The sequence below is a fragment of the Ammodytes marinus genome (genome assembly GCF_949987685.1).
Source record: "Ammodytes marinus genome assembly, chromosome: 17".
In the NCBI taxonomy this organism is placed as follows: Eukaryota; Metazoa; Chordata; class Actinopteri; order Uranoscopiformes; family Ammodytidae; genus Ammodytes; species Ammodytes marinus.
In genome coordinates, this window is record NC_137221.1 from 23,997,883 (window position 1) to 24,009,375 (window position 11,493).

Here is an 11,493-nt window from a genome sequence, read left to right on the forward strand (position 1 = left end):
CCATGTGTCTGCCCATAAGCACAGACACAATCACACACCAGACCAAGCAGGCTACGTCACACACCAGCTGAACAGCACATATTGATAGAAACTGTGCTTTTCATCTGCAAGCTCCACACAGAGGCATTACAACAGGTGGAAATGTAACCCACAAGTCAAAGGTCTGATTGTATCACAGATGTCTGGCTATTTTCAAGCTATCTTTATCTAACATATGATTTCTCCATATTAATAAAACAAATACAGATTGCATCTAGATTGCTGACAATAATACAAAACCGATCCTCTGATGAATATAAAAGGAATTCCAGATCTTAAAGTTATATCAAATTATTTATGTCATTGTGATGCTGAAAACAACGAATTGCCCCTCTGAAGATCAATAAAGGCTTCTGATATTAAGTGCCACCATACTGAGTAGAGGAAGGGAGGATTTTCCACACTGATTAAACTGTGTGTTTGCAAGATTATAGACAGTCTCCAAGTGGTTTGCAAAGACCGCTGTCAAATAGGCCTACTGACATCAACCAGTTTATGCGCCATAAACGATGCGTAATTACGCACGCTGATCCAATGGGCACTCTGACAGAGGCATGGCGCAGTCTATTACACCCATAGACATTATAAAGATTAGACTCTTTATATATCTATGATTACACCAGCAACCCGAAAATCTCAACTCTGAAAATCCGCTCGAATCAGACTAGCAATAAACTTAAAAAATGCATAAGTGTTTCCACAGCAACAAGTGAACTCATCATTCCACTGAACGAGCCCTGCTTCGTTTACACCTGCGCGTTCTAACGTCCTCTACTAATAGTTCCATCGTCTCCATGGTTACACAAAGATATATATTTTGAAGCATTTTATGAAAAAATTAAAAATAAATGTCCCGTTCATCATCTATTTTTCCTAAACTTTTGACGCCAAATTGGAACAAATTGTAAAATAAGAGTGTTTTCAAATCACTACACCACGTGTTAACGTGTTCCACACATTTCCCGGGACTTTTGAAACATTCCAAACAGACCAAAAACTATTTTACACCGAGAAAAAGACAACTTTCTGCCAATCTTTGTAGTTCAAACGGGCCATTAAATATTCTGTTACTTGTCCACCTTTAAACTCAATAAGTAGCCTAAATGTTACTTTAGCGCTGAGGAAGCTTCCTTCCTAATTGTTTAGAGGTTATCTTATGAACCCAGGACAAACAAATGACTTTGGTTCTTACCTTCCCGTCGGATGTCCGGCTCATGCGGGCCTCCAGGCAGCAGGTGTCCCCCGTTGGTCGGTGCTCCGATCATTTCTCCTGTGGGTTGTTTGCTTTTCTTCGTATTATTCTGATTCACTTCTTCAATAAGGTGGTGTGTTATCCAGATGCTTTCAGCTTCAGTTCTTCAAAGAGATGTTGGGCTTTCAGCGGTCAGTCTTATCTTTGCAGCAGGTCAACTCGTGTCAAGTGCAAAGTGAGAAGGTGGACGGGTCAGCTAACGTTTATATCACCTTGTGATGTGAGCGTTCTGTTCTGTTTCCATGACTTTAGCGCGCGTCAGTGACTTCGAAATGTTCTTATAAATCTCCAAATGGATGATGCCGACCTGTTTATTCCCTTGTATAAAGACTGTTTATCTGTGCATGCTTGCTGTCAAGACCCCCTACTGCACATGATACGTTCAGGGCCACTATATAGGCCTGTAGCCCATAAACAGGCCTAGTCCATAAACCTGAAACTGAACCTTTTATAACACAGTTTGGTTGGATGCAGTCCATGGACTACAGATGCACTAGCTAACTCTGGTGCAATTGTTTTTTATTGTGCGCTGTCCCTGTTAAAATAAATAATATAATCAGTAGAACATTATGGACAGTCCTACTAACATAGTGAACAAGTGGGTCATGCAGAAACATATACAGCCTACATGTTGCTTCATGACCAATTGGGTTTCATATAACAGTGATGTAATATTATATTGCATTAAAAAAAATATATTTTATAAAGGATATTAATATATGGGCAATGGAGCACTTCAGAAAACCATTGCAGGTAAACACAGTTCTTTGCCACATCCACAAATGCAAGATAACCATGCAAAGTGAAAGCCATATATCTACAACATCCACACATGCTGCAGACTTCTCTGGGCCTTTATGTGATCTCTAATGTGACTTGCTCTCCCCACAGGTGCAGCAGCTGACGTCTTTGGTTGGTATTGGCAAGTACACATTGCTGTATGCATGGTGCCATCTAGTGTGCAAAAGTGTGTGCTACAAATGGTTTGTTTGAAATGAGCCTGTTTTGGCAAAGGTTGCAACTCGAATCTCTGAGCATGTGATTGGATCAATGTTCTTTCACTTTAAACATCCAGATTTAGAAAGGCTAAGTCCAACCAGCAGGGGACTTGTAAAACAGCACCAACAATGTTATGACTAACTTAATGCCGTCCAGCCGAGTGGACATGTGAAAAACTCTGTGAAAAATGTGTGCTTTAAAAAAATTAAGTTACATTTTTTTGTTTTCATGCTTTAAGAGGTATAAAATCACAATGGATTCAGTATTTAAGAAGCTTCATGTTGTTCAAATAACACCGGGTCATGTTACATATTGTTCATTTTAGCAAACAACTTTATTTATATAGCACATTTCGTACACTTATGCAATTTAAAGTGCTTCACATAGAAAGCATATGAACAAAAAGACAACTAGCAGTAAAATGCATGAATAGAATATTACATAAAATACAGTAAAATTCATTTCATTAAAAGGATACATAAATAAAATACAATAAAAGTCACATTTAGTCAGTCTGCATCTGAGATCAGATTGTATTTAAGAGCTTTTAGTTAAAGCAAAGGTGAATATCAACGTATTTGGCTTATTTTTAAAAGGGGCCTAATCCAATATATAGCACAAAAGTTATTTTTTTGAATTCATGCTGAAACAAGGTTGTACCAAAAAAAACAAATAACTATGTAGGAAGGTACTGACCAGGCCCTTAATGATATGTTAACACTTGTAGGCATATCATTATAGAAAGTAATGCAGATAAACAATAATATATGGACAAAGTGAATGTCTTGAATCCCTTTGTAACATGGTGTATATAATACACTATAGTATTCAAAGTCACACAGTCAAATCCTTTGTGATCTGTGATGGTCTTGTGGTTTTGAGACCGGGGCCGTCTTCTAGTTCTGGGGGTTTTAGGAGCAGGTGGGTGCAGAGGTGTGTTCAGTCGCTCACTGTAGCGGCGGAGCTGGTTGGTCCTGCCCTAACATCAGAGACAACTTGTGAATATTTTATAAGATATCATCAGCATAGAGCATGTCATTTTATCTTCAGCTCATCACAACTTCACGTCACTTCTTTAGTCTTAAAGGTGCAGTGTGTAATATGACATCATCAAGAAAGTTCTACAAAGTTCTAAACTGCAACACTCCCTGGGTAATCCCACCCCTTTCGAATAATAACAGAAGCTACAGTGGCCTTCAAGGTCAAGAACAATTCTAAATTTTAAACAATGCACCTGATGACATTCCAACTATGACACTTTCAAGATGGCGGCACTAGGCCTTGGTCCAAAATATGTAGAAATATGGACATATATGAGACCCTTTCTAAGGTAAAAAATAATAATCAACAAAAAAAATTCAGCTATTATGCACTAAATTAAATGTACTTATGGATATTATAATTACTTTCTACAAAATCTGCTTGGAAATAAAACCCACAATTCTACAAACTGCAGGTTTAATAAAGGGGCTTACTCACTGTTTAGACTGACACACCACATTCCCTCCATCATGGAAAGTCTGGATGTACCGCGGGCCTGAGCGCTGCTGGTTACAGCCGTCTGTACCTTTAGCAAAGTGAGACACTCAACAGAGAGAGAAAGATAGAGAATCCCAGAGTTAGTGATAAGAAGAAGAACCACAGACTCTTTTGATAATGTTATGAATGATTTTCAAACCTGCCTTAAAGTCCTACTCACCTCAGGAAATAAAAAGGAGAAATCACAGAAGAAAAGAGTGAGTCATCTTCAACATATTAAATATGTGATCAATGTGAAAAGGGTGCTCTCCTAATTATCACTAGGCCCAGTGCCCCAACATTAACAGTGTTACTTGAATAATAACGAGGACAATGATACATCTTTATTTCAGTTGTACATGCAAAAATGAAAACAATACAATACAAGCACATACAAAGCAAAATGCATAAAACTAAAAATAAGTAAAACCGGTAAAAACTAATTTAAGCAAATAAAAACACAAACAAAGCATAATGCTCAAACTATAGCAAAAGTAAAATAATAAAAGCACATTAAAAGCATTTTGCAAAAAATATAGCAAAAGTAAAAACAATAAAACAACATTAAAAGCATATAGGAATGTTTAAGAAATAACAAACATAAAATATGATAAAATGAACATAATAATACATCATTATTTTAAGTTGTCGTGCATAAAATGAAAACAATACAATACAAGCACATACAAAGAATAATGCATAAAACAAAAAATAAGTAAAACTGGTAAAAACTAATTAAAGCCAATAATACACATAAAAAGCATAATGCACAAAATATAGCAACAGTGAAACAATAAAACAACATTAAAAGAACATAACAAATATGTAAGAAATGACAACCATACAATATACGATGAAATAAACTGAAGGTGGAATCAATTCAAATTAAAACTGATCTTCCTTGAGATGTTTCTACAGCTTAATTGGAGCCCACCTGTGGTCAATTCTGTTATTTGGACATGACAGTTAACAGTGCATGTCAGACCACAAGACAACCATGAGGTCCTCCGAGACAGGATTGTCTCGAGGCACAGATCTGGGGAAGGGTACAGAAATAATTCTGCTGCTTTAAAGGTCCCAATGATCACAGTGGCCTCCATCATCCGTAAATGGAAGAAGTTTGGAACCACCAGGACTCTTCCTAGAGTTAGACGTCCCTTTAGACTGAGTGATCGGGGGAGAAGGGCTTTAGTTAGGGAGGTGGCCAATAACCCGATGGTCACTCTGACAGAGCTCCAGGGTTCCTCTGTGGACAGAGGAGAACCTTCCAGAAGGACGACCATCGCTTCAACCAATCAGGCCTGTATGGTAGAATGGCCAGACAGAAGCCACAGCCCGCCTGGAGTTTGCCAAAAGGCACCTGAAAGACTCTCAGACCATAAGAAACAAAATGTTCTGGTCTGATGAGACAAAGATCCAACTCTTTGGCGTGAATGCCAAGCATTATGTTTGGAGGAAACAAGGCTATGCTCATCAACTGGCCCCTACCATCCCTACAGTGAAGCATGGTGGTGGCAGCATCATGCTGTGGGGAGGTTTTTCAGTGTCAGGAACTGGGAGACTAGTCAGGGTTGAGGGAAAGATGAATGCAGCAATGTACAGAGACATCCTGGAAGAAAACCTGCTCCAGAGCACTCTTGACCTCAGACTGGGGCGACGGTTCATCTTTCAACAGGACAACGACCCTAAGCACACAGCCAAGATATGGAAGGAGTGGCTTCAGGACAACTCTGTGAATGTCCTAGAGTGGCCTAGCCAGAGCCGAGACTTGAATCCCATTGAACATCTCCGAGGGATCTGAAAACGGCTGTGCACCGACGCTCCCCATCCAACCTGATGGAGCTCAAGAGGTTCTGTAAAGAGGAATGGGTGAAACTGGCCAAAGATAGGAGTGCCAAGCTTGTGGCTTAATATTCCCAAAGACTTGAGGCTGTAATTGCTGCCAAAGGTGCCACAACAAAGTATTGAGTACAGGCTGTGAATACTTATGTACATATTATATTTTAATTTTTAATTTTTACCAAATTTTCCAAAATCTCAGACAAACTTTTTTTAAGTTGTCATTATGGGGGTATTGTGTGTAGAACTTTGAGGAAAAAAATGCAATCCAGCGTTATTCCAGGGCCGGCTGTAACATCACAAGATGTGTAAAAAGTGAAGCACAGTGAATACTTTCTGTATGCACTGTGATATAACATATGTATGGTGTCGGATGCTAAGACTACAAAGAATCCAGCCACCAGATAAAACTGTTGCCCGGTGAGAAAAGCCTGATCTGGCAAGCTTGACATTTGTTTGTCTTCCGCAAATCAGTCTGGATGTTGGTCCCTTATAATGGAAGGCAGCCCCTGATTGGTTCATGTAGTCATCAATCTAGCCTCCAATCAGAATGGGCCGTACCAGCTTTCCATCGGTTGAGGCTAGATTGACGACTACATGACCCATTCAGGGGCTGCCTTCCACTAAGGGACAAACATTTGATTTTGAGAAATGCCAGACTGATCAAAGAGGAACAAATGTGAAGCCTCCAAGATCAGGCTGGTCTCACCATACATGACTTCCTGTGTCTTTATATAAATCCTTTCCATGACCAATTCTTATACTTACCTTTTCTTTTCTATGACATTATTATAATTTTAATAATGTACTGTATAAAATATAATGTATCATTATATGTATAATAATAGCATTATATACGTATATAATATTTAAGGTGTTGGATGCTATTAGGGACTTTAAGCAGCGGTGTTTTAGGGACGGCTACGGCGTTGGGAAAGATTCCAACGGGCTCCACTATCACCTAGCAACACTTAGAACGGCTACTTGCTGCAGTTGGTGTAGCGCTCACAACGTCAAAACCCCTTTCTGCCGTTGTAAACAGACGGACTACGGCTCCGACTGCCTCTGACTACAGCGATAGGAGGTGATGACATATGTTCTCGAATGCTCAAAATTCTACTCAACCGCCGTAGCCGTCCTCTCAACCGTCGTTGCTTAAAGTCCCTATTAAGACTATAAAGAATCACGGCATCAGATTAAACTTGTCCCTGGTGTAAGACGCTATGCTATCCAGTGCGCTACCAGCGCCTCCAGACGCAACGACTGTTTCCAGATGGACAGTCTACTGCCCCCACTGCTCACCCCTCTTCAACCAGAGCCGTCTGGAGGTTTTTAGCTCTGCCTCCATGTTGTTGCCTATGGCTCTTCTTCAGTTTGCACCTGTTATTCCCAGTGTGCCGTAGGCTTTGCTCAGGGAGTGACTGGCAAACCCCCGACTGCCCACCTCCACTGGCATACACCTGGTCTTCCACCCGTTCCTCTGACAATCCTCCACCAGCTCCTGGTACTTCTCCCTCTTTCTTTCTTGAGCCTCCTCCATCCTCTCCTCCCATGGAACCGTCAGCTCCAGCAAGAAGAGTTGTTTTGTGGCCTCTGAGACCAAGATGATGATACCTTCTTTTTCTTCTATGACGTTATTTATTATAATTCTAATACTGTACTGTATAAGATATAATGTAGCATTATATGTATAATACTAGCATTATATATAATACTTAAGGGGTTGGAGGCTATTAAGAATAAAGTATCACCCCATCAGATAAAACTCATCCCTGGTGTAAGACGCTATGCTATCCAGTGCGCTTCCAGCGCCTCCAGACGCAACGACTGTTTCCAGATGGACAGTCGGTCTATACACGGGGCTGAAGTCCTAATCCGTTTGGCTGTCCTCGTCATACCAGGTGGAGTTCCTGGTGATAACCTCCCAGTATCTGTCCCAGCTTCTGAAGTGTGAAGTTGAAGGAGTGTGCACATCTTCTTCTTCATCTTCTCCAAAGCCGTCCTCAAAGCTGGTCCTCCTGGGCCTCTGAGCAGGAGGCTGCTCCTCCTCGTCCTCCTCCCTGCTCCTCTTCCTGGAGGAGCTGGAGCTGGACACAGAGGAGGTGGAATCTTCACATTCCAGGAGGAAACTCCAGGACTCGTAGGGAGGCGACGGCACATCATCGCAGCCAAGAGGGACCACACCGCCATCTTCAACCTCTTCCTCTTCACCCTCCTCTTCCTCACTCTCTCCATCCTCTTCCTCCGTCTCCTCTTCCTCCTCTTCATCACCCTCCTCCTCCCAGTCTGCCTCCTCTTGTAACTCTGATGACATGGACTCGTAGCCGGAGTCTTCGCTGGGCCAGTCGGAAAACTCACCCTCCGAGTCTGACACGGTGTCACTGTTCTCCAACAGCTCTTCATCATCAGAGAACGGTCCGAGGTCTTCTCCCTCCTCTTCCTCCTCCTCTTCCTCCTCCTCTTCCTCCTCATCTAAAATGTCCTCCTGAAAAACATATACAACCTGCACCTCCTCTCCATCAGAGCCGGAGATCCTGATCAGCTCACGGAAGCCTGCAGCGCCGGGATGCTCCACCTCGTAGAAGACATCTGAGGGGAAAAGTGAACGCACAAGGAAAACGTTAGACTAATACTTCTCATTCTATTTATTTTTATTGTGACTAAATACAACAATATACAGAGTTAAGAAAATCAAAATAGATTAGTAATATATGAGGAAAGTGTGTGTGTGTGTGTGTGTGTGTGTGTGTGTGTGTGTGTGTGTGTGTGTGAACTTTTTCAACACCAGCCACACATGCAGACATGAAGTCAAGTAGAAATGCATTAAACAGTGCGCACACACACAGACACACACACACACACACACACACAGCTCTCCTGTGGATAGTCAAATCTCAACAAACACTCTAATACATGCTTACAGCAGAGAACCAGACATGCACCGTCACCAGTCATCTCTTTGTAAGAACAATGACGATTTTCACTCATTCTAACCTGAACCACGAAACAATATAATATGGGTTCCATGTGTCTGCCCATAAGCACAGACACAATCACACACAAGACCAAGCAGGCCACGTCACACACCAGCTGAACAGCACATATTGATAGAAGCTCCACACAGAGGCATTACAACAGGTGGAAATGTAACCCACAAGTCAAAGGTCTGATTGTATCACAGATGTCTGGCTATTTTCAAGCTATCTTTATCTAACATATGATTTCTCCATATTAAGAAAACAAATACAGATTGCATCTAGATTGCTGACAATAATACAAAACCGATCCTCTGATGAATATAAAAGGAATTCCAGATCTTAAAGTTATATCAAATTATTTATGTCATTGTGATGCTGAAAACAACGAATTGCCCCTCTGAAGATCAATAAAGGCTTCTGATATTAAGTGCCACCATACTGAGTAGAGGAAGGGAGGATTTTCCACACTGATTAAACTGTGTGTTTGCAAGATTATAGACAGTCTCCAAGTGGTTTGCAAAGACCGCTGTCAAATAGGCCTACTGACATCAACCAGTTTATGCGCCATAAACGATGCGTAATTACGCACGCTGATCCAATGGGCACTCTGACAGAGGCATGGCGCAGCCTATTACACCCATAGACATTATACAGATTAGACTCTTTATATATCTATGATTACACCAGCAACCCGAAAATCTCAACTCTGAAAATCCGCTCGAATCAGACTAGCAATAAACTTAAAAAATGCATAGCCTAAGTGTTTCCACAGCAACAAGTGAACTCATCATTCCACTGAACGAGCCCTGCTTCGTTTACACCTGCGCGTTCTAACGTCCTCTACTAATAGTTCCATCGTCTCCATGGTTACACAAAGATATATATTTTGAAGCATTTTATGAAAAAATAAAAAATAAATGGCCAAGTCACCATCTATTTTTCCTAAACTTTTGACGCCAAATTGGAACAAATTGTAAAATAAGAGTGTTTTCAAATCACTACACCACATGTTAACGTGTTCCACACATTTCCCGGGACTTTTGAAACATTCCAAACAGAATAAAAACTATTTTACACCGAGAAAAAGAAAACTTTCTGCCAATCTGTGTAGTTCAAACGGGCCATTAAATATTCTGTTACTTGTCCACCTTTAAACTCAATAAGTAGCCTAAATGTTACTTTAGCGCTGAGGAAGCTTCCTTCCTAATTGTTTAGAGGTTATCTTATGAACCCAGGACAAACAAATGACTTTGGTTCTTACCTTCCCGTCGGATGTCCGGCTCATGCGGGCCTCCAGGCAGCGGGTGTCCCCCGTTGGTCGGTGCTCCGATCATTTCTCCTGTGGGCTAGTTGTTTGCTTTTCTTCGTATTATTCTGATTCACTTCTTCAATAAGGTGGTGTGTTATCCAGATGCTTTCAGCTTCAGTTCTTCAGAGAGATGTTGGGCTTTCAGCGGTCAGTCTTATCTTTGCAGCAGGTCAACTCGTGTCAAGTGCAAAGTGAGAAGGTGGACGGGTCAGCTGGCGTTTATATGGCCTTCTGATGTGAGCGTTCTCTTCTGTTTCCATGACTTTAGCGCGCGTCAGTGACTTCGAGATGTTCAAATAAGTTGTCTCCAAATGGATATTATCAAATATCCCATGTGTTTATATGCTAATATCTGTTCCATGCTTTCTCATGCACCGCACATTTTTTACACTAGGCTAGGCCTCTTATCAGCACAAATAGCCTACTCAGGTCAAACATGACATGGCTTTTAATGGCTATACGCTTTGGTGGAGACTGAGTAAACGTAAAATGTAATTCTTAGTATAGAATATGGCTTCTACCATTATTTTAAATAAAAAACACTCTTTATTTTAAGACACCTGGAACAAACATAGTGAATAGCCTATTTTTTCAGTGAAACTTTATCTTTTAGCTTGTTTTAGTTCAAACAGTAGGCCTATTCCAGGGATCCATTACCCTGTGAGGAAAGTTTGTTTATTCAGTTATGAGACAATACGTTGCACAATTTTCCCTTCTCTGACTCATATAAATTGTTACATAGCCTAGTGCACCTTTAATATAAAGCTGTGGGCCTAGTAATAACATGACATTTGTCCAAAGGTGGGTCGTAACGCGCTACATTTACTCCGTTACAAATACTTGAGTAACTTTTTGAATAAATTGTAATTTTAGGAGTAGTTTTATTGCAACATACTTTTACTTTTACTTGAGTAAATATCTGAAGAAAGAACGGTACTTTTACGCCGTTCCATTTGGCTACGTGACGGTCGTTACCTTATTTTTTAATATATTTTATTTATTAGGCTACATGCGAGAGCTATTTCTCTCATGATTTCTTTCCCCGGGGACGTCTTCAGCCAACATCTCTATCACGTGACTATTTCAACCAATAAAAACCACATTACAAAAGCTTGCCAATCAAATGCAGCCACTTCAGTCACATGACAAGTGTTGTCATGTTGTCAAAGTGCTCAACCATGGGCTCAACAATGTCCGCGGACTTTTTTAAAGGCTGCGGTTCCGCACCGATGTTGTGTCCGTGGCCGTGCCATGTAGGTTAAACGCATATTTTACCGACTATCTGGGTGAGTCGAGAAAATGGAAGAAACCGCTGATTCCGAGGAGCAATAGCCACACCCCTGGCCTCAAATACAAACTCACACACTCGCAAGCTCTCAATCACACTAACTCACAAAATAACAATCACACAATCACAGTGACACAGACTCCCACACACTCGCAATTACAGAGAAACTGTTCTTCTTTGACACATGTCCTGTTCTCCCTGTAGCCTACTCACTTCGCATGCCCCAGTCTGGCTGTGTGAAAGTCTGAGAGTGGTCTCTTTGTTCAGCCAC